Below are 16963 nucleotides of genomic sequence, written 5' to 3'. Positions count from 1 at the left end.
GTCGCTTGTTTGATCCCACCTCTAATTGGTCCCCTATGCTCTCTGTCCTTCTCTGTCTGACGTCCTCCGCTAAGTATGATCATCTCCAGTGCATCCATGTTGGTGTAATTGGCATGATTTCATCCTTTTATATGGCTGACTGATATCCCATTTTATATACGTACCGCCTCTTCGTTAGCCACTCATCTGTCGAAGGACATTTTGGTTGCTTCCAAGTCTTGGCTATTGTATATCGTGCTGAGAGCAATGTTGGTGTGCATGTGCTGTTTCGAATGATGAGTTTCTCCAGATATAGGCCGAGTTGTGGAATTGCCGGATGACTTGTTCTCTGTAATTTTACGTTTTTTTCTTCAAAAACCTCCATACTGCTGTGCATAGCGCCTGTTAGCAACTTACATTTCCACCAACAGCAGAGGAGTGTTCTGTTACTTCCACGGCCTCTCCCGCACTTACTGTTTGTAGTCTTATTGGTAATGGCCGTACTAACCGCTGGAAGGTGACACCTCGTTGCAGGTTTGGATTGCGTTTCTTTAAGAATTAGCGATGTTGCGCATTGTTGCATGTGGTTTTGTTTTAAACGGTGTGAGTACAGTTTCCCTCTCGAAATTGGCTGCGTGAAGGCTGGACCTGTCTTGAATTCTTTTTCGATTACCTCCCCGAGAATGTTTCCTGAGGGCAGGTGTCTTTTCCAGCCCAGCCAGTTTTGTGAAGAAGCAGCGGGTTTAAACTTGTTGTTACGGGAAAGGGCCACAAGGAGGCGGCATTTCCTCCTGCCCAACTCTGGTTACTAAGGCTACAGGAACCTTAGCAAAAGTCCTGTTCCTGGGTTGTGAGTTAGAGTGGAAGGTGCCAGAAGAGTCACCCAAAGGCTTGTGTTCCATTTCTTTTCCCCCTTGCCGTCCCCCCAAATTCAGACTATTCCCAACCCCTGTCAATCTGCCGTGCTGAGGGTGCTGTCATATGTATATGGAGAACGACTCTAAGGAAGGAGGCTGCACGTGGGAACCCCACGACCGGGACACGTGCAGACCAGGTGACGTTTCGAAGTTCTTCCAGCCCAGAGGGCCCACCATTCTTTGGGTGCACTAGGCTTGGCTGACGTGTAGGAGGGCCCGCCAGGATCTGGAGATTGTGGTCCATGCAGAGAGGACCCGTCACTACAGGTGCAAGGGGGCTGCTTTGCTACCACACCCTCCCCATCTCCCTCAACCCCAGGACAGTCCAGCCTTGGGACCCAGGTCAGCTCAAGCTTTAGGTATGTGAGCCCAGCCCCGGTCACAGAGGCCTGAGGGGAAGAGAGTGGGCCTTTCTTTCTTTTTCTTTAATTTAATTTTTATTATCTGTCGACGTATAGTTGAGTTACAATTGTCGGGTTTGTTTTAGGTGTCCAGCAACCTGATACAGTTATACATATACACACATGTATACTTTTGCGGATGCTTTTCCCATATAGGGTATATCAGAGTGTTGAGTAGATGTCACTCTGCCGTAGTGTAGGTCCTGGTTGCTTATCTATTTTATACATCTTGTAGTGTGTATGTGAATCCCAACGTCCTAACGGATTCCTACCCCCACATCTTTCCCTTTGGCAACCAGCAGATTTTGCTGTAACCCTGTTAGTCAGTTTCCCTTTTGTAAATTAGTACGTTTGCATCAGCGTTCCATTCCATCTGTAAGTGATACCATATGAGATTTGCCTTTCTTTGTCTGAGGTATTTGACTTACTCTGATTACCTCTAGGTCCATCCATGTTACTGCAATTGGCATGATTTCATACATTTATATGGCTAAATTATATCCCACTGTATACAACTACCGCATCTTTGTTAGCCACTCATCTGTCGATGGACATTTTGGTTGCTTCCAGGTCTTGGCTATTGTATACTGTGCTGTGAGCATGTTGGTGTGCATGTGCCTTTTCGCATGATGATTTTCTCCGGATATAGACGGAGGAGTGGGATTGCTGGATCAGGTGGTAACGCTAGTTTTAGTTTTTCTCTTCAGGAACCTCCGTACTCTTGTGCATAGTGCCTGTTAGCAATTTACATTCCCACCAACAGCCGAGGAAGGTTCCCTTTCCTCCACGGACTCTCCCACACTAAATATTTGTAGACATTTTCGTGATGGTCTTTCTGACTGCTGCGAGGTGAAACCTCGTGGTAGGTTTGAGTTGCATTTCTCTAAGAATTATCGATGTTGCGCATCGTTGCAGGTGGTTTTGTTTTAAACGGTGTGAGTACACTTTCCCTCTCGAAATTGGCTGCATGAAGGTCGGCCCTGTCTTGAGTTCTTTATCGATTATCTCCCCGAGGATGTTTCCTGAGGGCAGGTGTCATTTCCTGCCCAGCCTGTTTTGTGAAGAAGCAGCGGGTTTAAACTTGTTGTTACGGGAAAGGGCCACAAGGCGGCGGCATTTCCTCCTGCCCAATTCTGGTTACTAAGGCTTCAGAAACCTTAGCAAAAGTCCTGTTCCTGGGTTGTGAAGTGGAGTGGAATGAGCCAGAAGAATCACCCACGGGCTTGTGTTCCTTTTCTTTTTCCTCCTTGCCCTCCCCCCAAATTCAGACAATTCCCAAACGCTGTCAATCTGCCGTGCTGAGGGTGCTGTCGTATGTACATGGAGAACGACTCTAAGGAAGGAGGCTGCACGTGGGAACCCCACGACCGGGACATTTGCAGAACAGGTGACGTTTCGAAGTTCTTCCAGCCCAGAGGGCCCACCATTCTTTGGGTGCACTAGGCTTGGCTGACGTGTAGGAGGGCCCGCCAGGATCTGGAGATTGTGGTCCATGCAGAGAGGACCCGTCACTACAGGTGCAAGGGGGCTGCTTTGCTACCACATCCTCCTCAGCTCCCTCAACCCCAGGACAGTCCAGCCTTGGGACCCAGGTCAGCTCAAGCTTTGGGATGTGAGCCTCGCCCCGGTCACATAGGCCTGAGGGGAATAGAGTGAGCCTTTCTTTTTTATTTTGTTTCTTTAATTTAATTTAATTTTCTGTTGATGTATAGTTGATTTACAATTATCTCGTGCTTGTTTTAGGTGTCCAGCAACCTGATACAGTTATACATATACACACATGTATACTTTTGTGGATGCTATTCTGTTATAGGGTATATCAGAGTATTGAGTAGATTTCCCTCTGCTGTACAGTAGGTCCTGGTTGGTTATCTATTTTATACATGTTGTAGTGTGTATAAGAATCCCAACGTCCTAACTGATTCCTCCCGCCACACCTGTCCCTTGGGTAACCAGCAGTTTGCGCCTCGTTGCACGTGGTTTTGTTTTAAACGGTGTGATGAGTACAGTTTCCCTCTCGAAGTGGCTGCGTGAAGGTCGGCTCTGTCTTGAATTCTTTTTCCATTACCTCCCCGAGGATCTCACTTGAGGGCAGGTGTCATTTACAGCCCCCGCAGGCCTTTTGAATAGGAAGTGCCCTTGAGCACCGGTTTTCAAGTTGTTGTTAAGGGGGACGTCCACAAGGGGGAAGCACTTCTTCAGGCCCAGCTGGTTACTCGGGCAACCAGAGCCATAGAGAAAGTCTTGTTTCAGGGTTGTAGATTAGGGTGGAATGTGCCAGAAAAAACAGCTAAGGGCTGGTGCCCCATTGCTGCTTCCCTCTTAACCTTCAGCCCCCAGGCTAATCCCGACCACTGCCCACAGGGCAGAGCCGAAGGCGCTGTCCTTCGTAGGTGGGGGGATTCCGAGGAAGGAGGCTGCCGGTCGGAACCCACAATCAGAAGACTTCGAGACCTGGTGACTTTTCAGAGCTCTTCCAGCCGGAAGGTCCGCGGGCCTTTGGGTGCACTCGGCTTGGTTGAGCTGCAGCACGGCCCACGTGGATGTGTAGGTCGTGGTCCCATCCCCAGGGAAGCTGGTACTGCAGGTGCAAGGGGGGCTCCTTTGCCGGCACATCCTACCCAGGTGCCTCAGCTCGCCACAGTCCAGACTTGGGACACAAGACTGTTCAGGGTCCAGGGATGTGACAGTAGCACAAGTCACCGAGCCCTGTGGAGAATATCGTTCGGATTTCTTTTCTTTTTAAGCTTAATTTTATTTTATATTGGAACAGAGTGGATTTAGTGTTGTGCTTGTGTTGGCGATACAGCAACCCGATTCACTTATGCGTATACAGATATCTATTCTTTTTCCGATTCTTTCCCCATATAGGTTATAACTGATTGGTGACTAGAGTTTCCTGGGCTAAGCAGTAGGTCCTAGGTAATTTTGGAGTTTACATATATTCGTGTATATATATTCATCCCTCCCTTTCTCCCTGCCTTCCCGCGCCCACCTTTCCCCTCTGGTAACCAGAAGTTGTTTTCTAAGTCTGTGAGTCTGTTTCTCTTTTGTTAATGAGTTCATTTGTGTCGATTGCTAGATTCCACCCCTCTGTGGTCTCCTATGCTATTTGTCCTTCCCTCTCTGACGGCCTCCACTTCGGTTGACCATCTCCAGTCCATGCATGTGGCTGCAGAAGGCATTATTTCATTGCTATTGTGGCGGAGTCATATTCCCTCGGGTATATGTACCACATCCTCTGCATTCGTCCGTCTGCTGTGGGACCTTTGGTTGCCTCCACGTCTTGGCTCCTGTTAATACTGCCACAATGAACATGGGGTTGATGTGTCTTTTCGAATTTTAGTTTTTCTCCGCATAGACACCCAAGATTGGGATTGCCTGCTCATGTGGTAGCTTTATGTTAAGTTTTTAAACAGACCTCCGTACTGTTCTCCCCGTGCCTGGTACCAATTTACCTTGACAAAAGCAGCGCAAGAGGGTTCCCTTTTCTCCGTGCCCTCTCTATTCTTTGTTGTTTGTAGACTTTTGATGATGGCCCTTCTGACGGGAGTGAGGTGATACCTCGTTTTGATTTTGATCTTACTTTCTGTAATCATTGGCAATGTGGATCTCTTTCCATGTGGTTACAAACCAAAACAAAATTAACAAAACGGTGTCTGTCAAATTTCCCTCTTGAAATGGTTTCTGGCAAGTCGACCCTGGATGGAATTCTTTTTCGATCATTTACCCCAGGATGTTTCTTTCTTTTTCTTCTTTTTTTTTTTTGCGCTACGCGGGCCTCTGTTTTGGCTTCTCCCGTTGCGGAACACAGGCCACGGACGCGCAGGCTCAGCGGCCATGGCTCACGGGCCTAGCTGCTCCGCGGCACGTGGGATCCTCCCGGACCGGGGCACGAACCCGTGTCCCCTGCATCCGCAGGCGGATTCGCAACCACTGAGCCACCAGGGGAGCCCCCCCCCAGGACGTTTCTTGAGGGCCGGTGTCATTTACATCTCCCGCGGGCCCGTTGGGACTATGAAGCGCCCTTGAGCACCGGTTTTCACATGGTTGTTACGGGAAACGTGCACAAGGGGGCGGCACATCTTCAGGCTCAACTGTGGTTACTCGGGCAACCAGAGCCAGAGAGAAAGTCCTGTTGCTGGGTTGCAGGTTAGGGTAGAATGTGCCAGAAGAAACAGCTAAGGACAGGCATCTCATTGCTGCTTCCCCCTTACCCTTCAGCCCCAGGAGAATCCCAACCGCTGCCCACATGCCAATGCTCAGGGTGCTATCGTATGGGGGGAGGGGATTCCAAGGAAGGAGGCTGCCGCTGGGAACCCGCAATCAGGAGACTTGGAGACCTGGTGACTTACCTAAGCTCTTCCAGCCGAAAAGTCCACCCGGCTTTGGGTGCACTCGGCTTGGTTGAGCTGTACGACGGCCCACCTGGATCTTTAGATGGTCGTCCCATCCCCAGGGAACCTGGCTTTGCAGGTGCAAGGGGCCCTCATTTACTGGTCCATCCTCCCTAGGTCCCTCAGCTCTGCCGCAGTCCAGCCTTGGGACACAAGGCTGCTCAGGCTGCAGGTGTGTGATACCAGCCCAGGTCACGTAGGCCTGTGGGGAATATCGTTGGGATTGCTTTTCTTTTTTTTTAAGCTTAGTTTGATTTTATATCGGAACAGAGTGGATTTCCAGTGTTGTGTTTGTGTTGTCTGTACAGCAACCTGATTCAGTTATACACATATACATTTTTTTCCGATTCTTTTCCCATATAGGTTATAACTGATTGGTGACTAGAGTTACCTTTGCTAAGCAGTAGGTCCTTGGTGATTGTCGAGTGTACATATATTATTGTGTATTGTTAATCTCAATAATCTAATTTCTCCCTCCCTCCCCCCCGCCTCCCTTTCCCATCAGGTAACCGTAAGTCATTTCCTAAGTTTGTGAGTCTGTTTCTCTTTGGTAAATGAATTCATTTTTATCGCTTGTTTGATCCCACCTCTAATTGGTCTCCTATGCTCTCTGTCCTTCTCTGTCCGACGTCCTCCGCTAAGTATGATCATCTCCAGTGCATCCATGTTGGTGTAATTGGCATGATTTCATCCTGTTATATGGCTGACTGATATCCCATTGTATATACGTACCGCATTTACGTTAGCCACTCATCTGTCGAAGGACATTTTGGTTGCTTCCAAGTATTGGCTGTTGTAGTCGTGCTGCGAGCAATGTTGGTGTGCATGTGCATTTTCGCATGATGAGTTTCTACAGATATAGGCCCAGGAGTGGAATTGCCAGATCACTTCTTTTCTGTAGTTATATGTTTTTTTCTTCAAAACCCTCCGTACTGCTGTGCATAGCGTCTGTTAGCAATTTACATTTCCACCAACAGCAGAGGAAGGCTCCCTTTCTTCCACGGCCTCTCCCACACTTACTGTTTCTAGACATTTTGGTGATGGTCTTTCTGACCGCTGTGATGTGACACCTCGTGGTAAGTTTGAATTGCATTTCTCTAAGAATTATCGATGTTGCACATCGTTGCAGGTGGTTTTGTTTTAAACTTGTGAGTACAGTTTCCCTCTCGAAATTGGCTGCGTGAAGGTCGGCCCTGTCTTGAGTTCTTTTTCGATTACCTCCCGGAGGATGTTTCCTGAGGGCAGGTGTCATTTCCTGCCCAGCTTGTTTTGTGAAGAAGCAGCGGGTTTAAACTTGTTGTTATGGAAAACGGCCACAAGGCGGCGACATTTCCTCCTGCCCAACTCTGATTACTAAGGTTACAGGAGCCTTAGCAAAAGTCCTGTTCCTGGGTCGTGAATTAGAGTGGAATGAGCCAGAAGAATCACCCACGGGCTTGTGTTCCATTTCTTTTCCCCCTTGCCCTCCCCCCAAATTCAGACAATTCCGAACCCCTGTCAAACTGCCGTGCTGAGGGTGCTGTCGTATATATATGGAGAATGACTCTAAGGAAGGAGGCTGCACGTGGGAACCCCACGACCGGGACACGTGCAGACCAGGTGACGTTTCGAAGTTCTTCCAGCCCAGAGGGCCCACCATTCTTTGGGTGCACTAGGCTTGGCTGACGTGTAGGAGGGCCCGCCAGGATCTGGAGATTGTGGTCCATGCAGAGAGGACCCGTCACTACAGGTGCAAGGGGGCTGCTTTGCTACCACATCCTCCTCAGCTCCCTCAACCCCAGGACAGTCCAGCCTTGGGACCCAGGTCAGCTCAAGCTTTGGGATGTGAGCCTCGCCCCGGTCACATAGGCCTGAGGGGAATAGAGTGAGCCTTTCTTTTTTATTTTGTTTCTTTAATTTAATTTAATTTTCTGTTGATGTATAGTTGATTTACAATTATCTCGTGCTTGTTTTAGGTGTCCAGCAACCTGATACAGTTATACATATACACACATGTATACTTTTGTGGATGCTATTCTGTTATAGGGTATATCAGAGTATTGAGTAGATTTCCCTCTGCTGTACAGTAGGTCCTGGTTGGTTATCTATTTTATACATGTTGTAGTGTGTATAAGAATCCCAACGTCCTAACTGATTCCTCCCGCCACACCTGTCCCTTGGGTAACCAGCAGTTTGCGCCTCGTTGCACGTGGTTTTGTTTTAAACGGTGTGATGAGTACAGTTTCCCTCTCGAAGTGGCTGCGTGAAGGTCGGCTCTGTCTTGAATTCTTTTTCCATTACCTCCCCGAGGATCTCACGTGAGGGCAGGTGTCATTTACAGCCCCCGCAGGCCTTTTGAATAGGAAGTGCCCTTGAGCACCGGTTTTCAAGTTGTTGTTAAGGGGGACGTCCACAAGGGGGAAGCACTTCTTCAGGCCCAGCTGGTTACTCGGGCAACCAGAGCCATAGAGAAAGTCTTGTTTCAGGGTTGTAGATTAGGGTGGAATGTGCCAGAAAAAACAGCTAAGGGCTGGTGCCCCATTGCTGCTTCCCTCTTAACCTTCAGCCCCCAGGCTAATCCCGACCACTGCCCACAGGGCAGAGCCGAAGGCGCTGTCCTTCGTAGGTGGGGGGATTCCGAGGAAGGAGGCTGCCGGTCGGAACCCACAATCAGAAGACTTCGAGACCTGGTGACTTTTCAGAGCTCTTCCAGCCGGAAGGTCCGCGGGCCTTTGGGTGCACTCGGCTTGGTTGAGCTGCAGCACGGCCCACGTGGATGTGTAGGTCGTGGTCCCATCCCCAGGGAAGCTGGTACTGCAGGTGCAAGGGGGGCTCCTTTGCCGGCACATCCTACCCAGGTGCCTCAGCTCGCCACAGTCCAGACTTGGGACACAAGACTGTTCAGGGTCCAGGGATGTGACAGTAGCACAAGTCACCGAGCCCTGTGGAGAATATCGTTCGGATTTCTTTTCTTTTTAAGCTTAATTTTATTTTATATTGGAACAGAGTGGATTTAGTGTTGTGCTTGTGTTGGCGATACAGCAACCCGATTCACTTATGCGTATACAGATATCTATTCTTTTTCCGATTCTTTCCCCATATAGGTTATAACTGATTGGTGACTAGAGTTTCCTGGGCTAAGCAGTAGGTCCTTGGTAATTATCGAGTTTACATATATTCGTGTGTATATATTCATCCCTCCCTTTCTCCCTGCCTTCCTGTGCCCACCTTTCCCCTCTGGTAACCAGAAGTTGTTTTCTACGTTTGTGAGTCTGTTTCTCTTTTTAATGAATTCATTTGTGTCGATTGCTAGATTCCACCCTTCTGTGGTCTCCTATGCTATTTGTCCTTTCCTCTCTGACGGCCTCCACTTCGGTTGACCATCTCCAGTCCATGCATGTGGCTGCAGAAGGCATTATTTCATTGCTATTGTGGCGGAGTCATATTCCCTCGGGTATATGTACCACATCCTCTTCATTCATCCGTCTGCTGTGGGACCTTTGGTTACCCCCACGCCTTGGCTCCTCTTAATACTGCCGCAATGAACATGGGGTTGATGTGTCTTTTCGAATTTTAGTTTTTCTCCGCCGAGAGGCCCAAGATTGGGATTGCCTGCTCGTGTGTAGCTTTATTTTAAGTGTTTTCACAAACCTCCATACTGTTCTCTCCCGTGCCTGGTACCAATTTACCTTGACAAAGCAGCGCAAGAGGGTTCCCTTTTCTCCGTGCCCTCTCCATCCTTTGTTGTTTGTAGACTTTTGATGATGGCCCTTCTGGCGGGAGTGAGGTGATACCTCGTTTTGATTTTGATCTTACTTTCTGTAATCACTGGCAATGTGGATCTCTTTCCATGTGGTTACAAACCAAAACAAAATTAACAAAACGCTGTCCATCAAATTGCCCTCTTGAAACGGTTTCTGGCAAGTCGACGCTGGTTTGAATTCTTTTTCGATTATTTACCCCAGGACGTTTCTTGAGAGCAGGTGTCATTTACAGCTCCCGCAGGCCCGCTGGGGCTATGAAGTGCCCTTGAGCACCGGTTATCAAGTTGTTGTTACGGGAGACGTGCACAAGGGGGCGGCACATCTTCAGGCTCAACTGTGGTTACTCGGGCAACCAGAGCCAGAGAGAAAGTCCTGTTGCTGGGTTGCAGGTTAGGGTAGAATGTGCCAGAAGAAACCGCTCAGGGCTGGGGTCTCATTGCTGCTTCCCCCTTACCCTTCAGCCCCAGGAGAATCCCAACCGCTGCCCACATGCCAATGCTCAGGGTGCTATCGTATGGGGGGAGGGGATTCCGAGGAAGGAGGCTGCCGCAGGGAACCCACAATCAGGAGACTTGGAGACCTGGTGACTTATCCAAGCTCTTCCAGCCGAAAAGTCCACCGGGCTTTGGGTGCACTCGGCTTGGTTGAGCTGTACGACGGCCCACCTGGATCTTTAGATGGTCGTCCCATCCCCAGGGAACCTGGCTTTGCAGGTGCAAGGGGCCCTCATTTGCTGGTCCATCCTCCCTAGGTCCCTCAGCTCCGCCGCAGTCCAGCCTTGGGACACAAGGCTGCTCAGGCTGCAGGGATGTGATACCAGCCCAGGTCACCGATGCCTGTGGGTAATATCGTTGGGATTGCTTTTCTTTTCTTTTTAAGTGATTTTATATCGGAACACAGTGGATTTCCAGTATTGTGTTTGTGTTGTCTGTACAGCAACATGATTCATTTATACAGATATCCATTTTTTCCGATTCTTTTCCCATATAGGTTATAACTGATTGGTGACTAGGGCTCCCTGTGCTAAGCAGTAGGTCCTTGGTAATTGTCGAGTTTACATATATTATTGTGTATTGTTAATCTCAATAATCTAATTTCTCCCTCCCTCACCCCCACCTCCCTTTCCACACAGGTAACCATAAGTCGTTTTCTCAGTTTGTGAGTCTGTTTCTCTTTGGTAAGTGAATTCATTTTTATCGCTGGTTTGATCCCACCTCTAATTGGTCCCCTAGGCTCTTTCTCCTGCTCTGTCTGACGCCTCCAGTAAGTATGATCATCTCCAGTGCACCCATGTTGCTGTAATTGGCATGATTTCATCCTTTTATATGGCTGACTGATATCCCATTGTATATACGTACCGCATTTACGTTAGCCACTCATCTGTCGAAGGACATTTTGGTTGCTTCCAAGTATTGGGTATTGTATGTCGTGCTGCGAGCAATGTTGGTGTGCATGTGCCGTTTCGCATGATGAGTTTCTCCAGATATAGGCCCAGGAGTGGAATTGCCGGATCCCTTGTTCTCTGTAGTTTTACGATTTTTTCTTCAAAACCCTCCGTACTGCTGTCATAGCGCCTGTAAGCAATTTACATTTCCTCTAACAGCACAGGAGTGTTCCGTTTCTTCCATAGCCTCTCCCACACTTATTGTTTGTAGGCATTTTGGTGATGGCCGTTCAGACCGTTGCAACGTGACACCTCGTTGCAGGTTTGAATTGCTTTTCTTTAAGAATTAGCGATGTTGCGCATCGTTGCAGGTGGTTTTGTTTTAAACGGTGTGAGTACAGTTTCCCTCTCGAAATTGGCTGCGTGAAGGTCGGCCCTGTCTTGAGTTTTTTTTCGATAACCTCCCCGAGGATGTTTCCTGAGGGCAGGTGTCATTTCCAGCCCAGCCGGTTTTGTGAAGCAGTGGGTTTAAAGTTGTTGTTACGGGAAACGGCCACAAAGCGGCAGCATTTCCTCCTGTCCAACTCTAGTTACTAAGGCTACAGGAGCCTTAGAAACTTCTGTTCCTGGGTCGTGAATTAGAGTGGAAGGTGCCAGAAGAATCACCCACGGGCTTGTGTTCCATTTCTTTTCCCCATTGCCCTCCCCCCAACTTCAGACAATCCCCAACCCCTGTCAAACTGCCGTGCCGAGGGTGCTGTCGTATGTACATGGAGAACGACTCTAAGGAAGGAGGCTGCACGTGGGAACCCGACGACTGGGACATGTGCAGACCAGGTGACGTTTCGAAGTTCTTCCAGCCCAGAGGGCCCACCCTTCTTTGGGTGCACTAGGCTTGGCTGACGTGTAGGAGGGCCCGCCAGGATCTGGAGATTGTGGTCCATTCAGAGAGGACCCGTCACTACAGGTGCAATGGGGCTGCTTTGCTACCACATCCTCTCCAGATCCTTCAACCCCAGGACAGTCTGCCTTGGGACCCAGGTAAGCTCAAGCTTTAAGGATGTGAGCCCAGGCCTGGGCACATAGGCCTGCAGGGAATAGAGTGGGCCTTTCTTTTTTTTTTTTTCCTTAATTTAATTTTTATTTTCTGTCGATGTATAGTTGATGTACAATTATGTCGTGTTTTTTTTGGGTGTCCAGCAACCTGATACAGTTATACATATACATACATGTATACTTTTGTGGATGCTATTCTGTTATAGGGTATATCAGAGTGTTGAGTAGATTTCCCTCTGCTGTACAGTAGGTCCTCGTTGGTTATCTATTTTATACATGTTGTAGTGTATATGTGAATCCCAACATCCTAACTGATTCCTCCCCACACACCTGTCCTTTGGGTAACCAGCAGTTTGCTCTTCATTTCAGGTGGTTTTGTTTTAAATGGTGTGAGTACAGTTTCCCTCTTGAATTCACTGCGTGATGGTCGGCTCTGTCTTGAATTCTTTTTCCATTACCTCCCCGAGGATCTCACGTGAGGGCAGGTGTCATTTACAACCCCCGCAGGCCTTTTGAATATGAAGTTCCCTTGAGCACGCGTTTTCAAGTTGTTTTCATGTGGGACGCCCACAAGGGGGCAGCACTTCTTCAGGCCCAACTCGTTACTCGGGCAACCAGAGCCATAGAGAAAGTCTTGTTTCAGGGTTGTAGATTAGGGTGGAATGTGCCAGAAGAAACAGCTAAGGGCTGGTGCCTCATTGCTGCTTCCTTCTTCCCCTTCAACCCTCAGGCAAAACCCAAGCCCTGCCAACACGGCAGTGCTGAGCATGCTGTCGTTCATAGGTGGGGGATTCCGAGGAAGGAGGCTGCTGGTGGAAACCCAGAATCAGGAGACTTCGAGACCAGGTGACTTTTCAGATCTCTTCCAGCCGGAAGGTCCCCCCGCCTTTGGGTGCACTCGGCTTGGCTGAGCTTCAGCTCGGTCCACCTGTATCTGTAGGTCGTGGTCCCATCCTCAGGGAACCTGGCACTCCAGGTGCAAGGGGGTCTCGTTTCCTGGCCCATCCTACCCAGGTCCCTCAGCTCCGCCACAATCCAGACTTGGGACACAAGGCTGTTCGGGTTCCAGGAATTTGATAGTAACAGAAGTCACGGAGCCCTGTGGAGAATATCGTTCGGATTTCCTTTCTTTTTAAGTTTAATTTTATTTTATATTGGAACAGAGTGGATTCACAGTGTTGTGCTTGTGTTGGCTGTACAGCAACCTGATTCAGTTATACATATACAGATATCTATTCTTTTTCCGATTCTTTCCCCATATAGGTTATAACTGATTGGTGACTAGAGTTCCCTGTGCTAAGCCTTAGGTCCTTGGTAATTATCGAGTTTACATATATTCGTGTGTATATATTCATCGCTCCCTTTCTCCCTCCCTTCCCCGCCCACCTTCCCTGTCTTGTAAGCAGAAGTTGTTTTTTAAGTTTGTGAGTCTGTTTCTCGTTTGTTAATATGTTCATTTGTGTCGATTGCTAGATTCCACCCCTGTGTGGTCTCGTATGCTATTTGTCCTTTCCTCGCTGACGTTCTCCACTTCGGGTGATCATCTCCAGTGCATGCATGTGGCTGCAGAAGTCATGATTTCATTGCTGTTGTGGCGGAGTCATATTCCGTTGGGTATATGTACCACATCCTCTTCATTCATCCATCTGCTGGGGGACCTTTGTTTGCCTCCACGTCTTCACTCCCGTAAATACTGTCACAGTGAACAGGGGGTTGATGTGTCTTTTTGAATTTTGGTGTTTCTCCACATAGAGGCCCAAGAGTGGGGTTGCCCGGTGATGTGGTAGCTTTATTTTAAGTTTTTTAACAAACCTCCATACTGTTCTCCCCTGTGCCTGGTACCAAGTTAGCTTCCCAAACCAGCGCAGGAGGGTTCCCTTTTCTCCATGCCCTGTCTTGCCTTTCTTGTAGACTTTTTGATAATGGCCCTTCTGACGGGTGTGAGGTGATACTTCGTTTTGATTTTGATCTTTCTTTCTGTAATCATTGGCAATGGGGACCTCTTTCCATGTGGTTACAAAACAAAACAAAAGTAAACAAAACGGTGTCCGTTAAATTTCCCTCTTGAAATGGCTTATGGCAAGTCCTCCAATGTTTTTCGATTACCTACCCTAAAATGTTCCTTGAGGGTTGCTGTCATTTACAGCCCCTGCAAGCCCTTTGAATATTAAGTGCCGGTAAGCACAGTTTTTTTTTTTTTTTAACATCTTTATTGGAGTATAATTGCTTTACAATTGTGTTAGTTTCTGCTGTATCACAAAGTGAATCAGTTATACGTATACCTATATCCCCATACCCCCTCCCTCTTGCGTCTCCCTTCGACCCCCTCCAACCCACCCCTCTAGGTTTTCACAGAGCATAGAGCTGATCTCCCTGAAGTACTGGTTTTTAAGTTGTTCAAGGAGTTGTACACTAGGCGGCAGCACTTCTTCAGGCCCAAGTCTGGTTCCTGGGCAATCAGAGCCATAGAAAAAGTCCTGTTTCTGGGTTAGCTATTACAGTGGAATGTGCCAGAAGAAACAGCTAAGGGCTGGCGTCTCATTGCTGCTTCCCCCTTACCCTTCAGCCCCAGGAAAATCCAACCCCTGCCCACACGACAATGCTGAGGGTACTGTCGTATGTAGGTGGGGGGATTCCGAGGAAGGAGGCTGCCTCTGGGAACCCAGCACCAGGAGACTTGGAGACCTGGTGACTTATCAAAGCTCTTACAGCTGTAAGGTCCACCGGGCTTTGGGTGCACTCGGCTTGGTTGAGCTGTACGATGGCCCACCTGGATCTGGAGATGGTGGTCCCATCCCCAGGTAACCTGGCTCTGCAGGTGCAAGGGGGGCTGATTTGCTGGCCCATCCTCCCTAGGCCCCTCAGCTCCGCCACAGTCCAGCCTTGGGACACAAGGCTGCTCAGGCTGCAGGGATGTGACACCAGCCCAAGTCACCGAGGCCTGTGGGGAATATCGTTGGGGTTTATTTTGTGTGTGTGTGTGTGTGTGTGTGTGTGTGTGTGTGTGTGTGTTTTCCCCACACATTGTTCTTTATCCATTCATCCGTCGGTGGACACTTAGGTTGTTTACATATCTTGGGTACTGTAAGTGATGCTGCAGTAGATAAGAGGATGTAGATACCTCTTTGAATTAGTATTTTTCTGTTCTGCAGATAAACACCCGGAAGCGGATTTAGTGAGTCCTATGTTAGCTCTGTTTTTAAATTTTTTGAGGAACCTCTGTGTTTTCCGTAGTGGGTGCAGAAATTTACATTCCCAGCAATAGTCTACATGTGTTCCATTCCCATCCTCCCCAACACATTTCTTTTGTTAACGGCCACTATAACAGTTGTAAAGTGATATCTCATTACTGTCTTGTTTGTATTGGAAAACTTCACAGATTTTCCTGAGCACTCTGTACCTGTTTTGGATGTATACTTCCTGTCATTATAAGCCCACTCTCGTGCTGTTATATTCCAGACTCTCCACATCCTCCAAGCCTCTCAAATAATTCCTTTACTCTCTAGCGCTCAGGAAGTTTAATTGACTCTAATTAATTTAGAAGTGTTCGTTGCCTCATTCACTGCGCACCTCGGTCAAGGAGCAAAAAAGCACAGGCTTCAGTTTTCCCATACTTAACAGTGGGGTGGAGAGCAAGGGGCGTGGTTCAACTTCGCTGGCGGAACTACCAGAGTCGTCAAAACGTCGCAAAATTACCCAGCCTCGCCTGGCCGGTTTTTCCTGCGCCTGCGCAGAATCCGCCGCTGGCCTGCGCTTGGGGATTCCCTTCCGTGCCCTCGAAGACTTGGCGCTCCTCCGTGGTCCGTCTGCCTTTCTTTCGTTTTAGGCGTCGACGCAGGCGCGGCTGTTGAGCGCCGAGCAGTCGATGGAGATGGTGGCCTCGACCGCTTGAGGGGTCGTGGAGGCCCCGAGCTCGGGTCGGAGAACTGGACAGGCCTTCGCGGCTGTGGGACCGGGAAAGGTACACGGGGCTGGGCGTGCCTGCGGGGCTCTTGTCAGAAACCGGGCGGGCGGGCCGTGCGGGCGTGGGATCCGTGTGTGGTGGGTGTGACGTGCGTGGTGGGCGCTGGGGCTCTCGGGCCGCGCGTCTCGCTCGTGTGCCTGGGGTGTTTTTACTCCGTGGTTGCTTGGGGTTGTGTGAGCTCTGTAGCGTTACGCGGCTGGGGCGGCGGGGGGCTGTCTCCCAGGAGCGTTTTCTGGGTCTTCTGTGGAGGTTTAGGCGTTTGGCTTCGGGGTTTGTGTGGTGCCTATGTGAAGTTGTCGTGTGTGCTTTGTGGGGATGAGCCTTTTCACCCACCGCACTGTGGGTGCGGTGATGCGGCGCGTGCACGTCACGTTGAGTTACGTGGAGGGTGGTCGGGCGGCCGGGGGATGTGTGGTAGCTGCGGCGTGTGGCCGGCAGCTCTCACGCTAGACGTGGAGTTGCAGGAGATGTGGGTTTTATTTGGACTTTGGACGTGATTTAGGGTGCGAGGGTCTCGCATATGTTGTGGACGTGGGGCCTGGCTTGGTGGTTTGTGGTGGGTATTTGGTATATGATTGTAGGGCTCGTCCGTTCATTCATTTATTCACCCTTGGAGCGTTGTTGAGATTTTCGGTGTTTTGTGCCGGGCACTGACCCGGGGAGTGTGGTGTTGGGAACGAGGACGTGGCTTCTGCTCTCAAACAGCTTACAGGCTGTTGGATTAAGTCGCTTTGTGTACCTGTGATTACAAATTGAGATAAATGCTATGAGGAGAGGTGCAGGGCTGCCCGATGGGAGAATGCGTCAAGCAAGAAATTCTCGAGGAAGTGAGGGTGTCTTGAGATATGGGGAGTGTGTGTTGATAGCGTGAGTGCATGGGAAGGAAGGGGGCTCGGGTGAACCCCTGGCTGGGAGGGGCCGGGAGCTGCTTTATCAGCGACCGTCTGGAAAAGGGGCTGAGATCTGAATGTATATAACCATTGGGCTTTTTAGCTAGAGGAAGAAAACAGGGACCTCGTGTTTCATTTGTTTATTTCCTGGGTCACTGCCACTCTTCAGCTTTGAGGGCTTAGGCAGTTCCTCCTCCGTGGCCCTGTTAGCAGGTCCATCCACAGCTCAAAG

At 49.3% G+C, this 16963-nt stretch overlaps 1 protein-coding gene across 3 annotated transcripts in view; it reads left to right on the top strand.

The window, feature by feature from the left end:
* The first annotated feature begins 12702 nt into the window (after positions 1–12702).
* RBSN (rabenosyn, RAB effector) overlaps positions 12703–16963 on the top strand; it is a 28418-nt gene continuing 24157 nt past the window's right edge. For 2 of the 3 annotated variants that reach the window (XM_060161074.1, XM_060161073.1), the window contains exon 1: positions 15637–15838. The gene's annotated coding sequence lies outside the window, so the exon portion shown is untranslated. Of the gene's footprint in view, positions 12724–15636; positions 15839–16963 lie in introns of those variants that run through there. The other variant, XM_060161075.1, reaches the window with a different exon arrangement.

This window comes from Lagenorhynchus albirostris, chromosome 10 (assembly GCF_949774975.1).
Source record: "Lagenorhynchus albirostris chromosome 10, mLagAlb1.1, whole genome shotgun sequence".
NCBI classification, from domain to species: domain Eukaryota; kingdom Metazoa; phylum Chordata; class Mammalia; order Artiodactyla; family Delphinidae; genus Lagenorhynchus; species Lagenorhynchus albirostris.
The sequence above is the reverse complement of the archived record's forward strand: the minus strand, read 5'-3'. Positions and strand labels throughout refer to the sequence as shown.